This window comes from Cynoglossus semilaevis, chromosome 4 (assembly GCF_000523025.1).
Source record: "Cynoglossus semilaevis isolate Cse_v1.0 chromosome 4, Cse_v1.0, whole genome shotgun sequence".
In the NCBI taxonomy this organism is placed as follows: domain Eukaryota; kingdom Metazoa; phylum Chordata; class Actinopteri; order Pleuronectiformes; family Cynoglossidae; genus Cynoglossus; species Cynoglossus semilaevis.
The window spans coordinates 1111621-1111920 of record NC_024310.1 but is presented as its reverse complement, the minus strand read 5'-3'; positions in this window follow the sequence as shown (position 1 = coordinate 1111920).

Genomic DNA, 300 nt, shown 5'->3' with positions numbered 1-300 from the left:
AAAAAAGAATCATTTGCTGTAGCAACTCCTGGAAAAAAAGGGACAAAGCCAAAAGAAAAAGAAGAAGAAATATGGAACATATGAGATCAGTGAATAAAAAAAATTATTTAAACCTATACTTTTTTAAAAAAATGCACCTCTTACCAAAAATACTTTACAAAAGTACACTGAAATTCAGTGTACAATGGAGTATTTGGGGTAAATACATACATCTATACATCCATCTATCCATCCATCCATTCATTCATCCATCCATCTGTCCATCCATCCATCCATCCATCTATCCATCCATCCATCCAT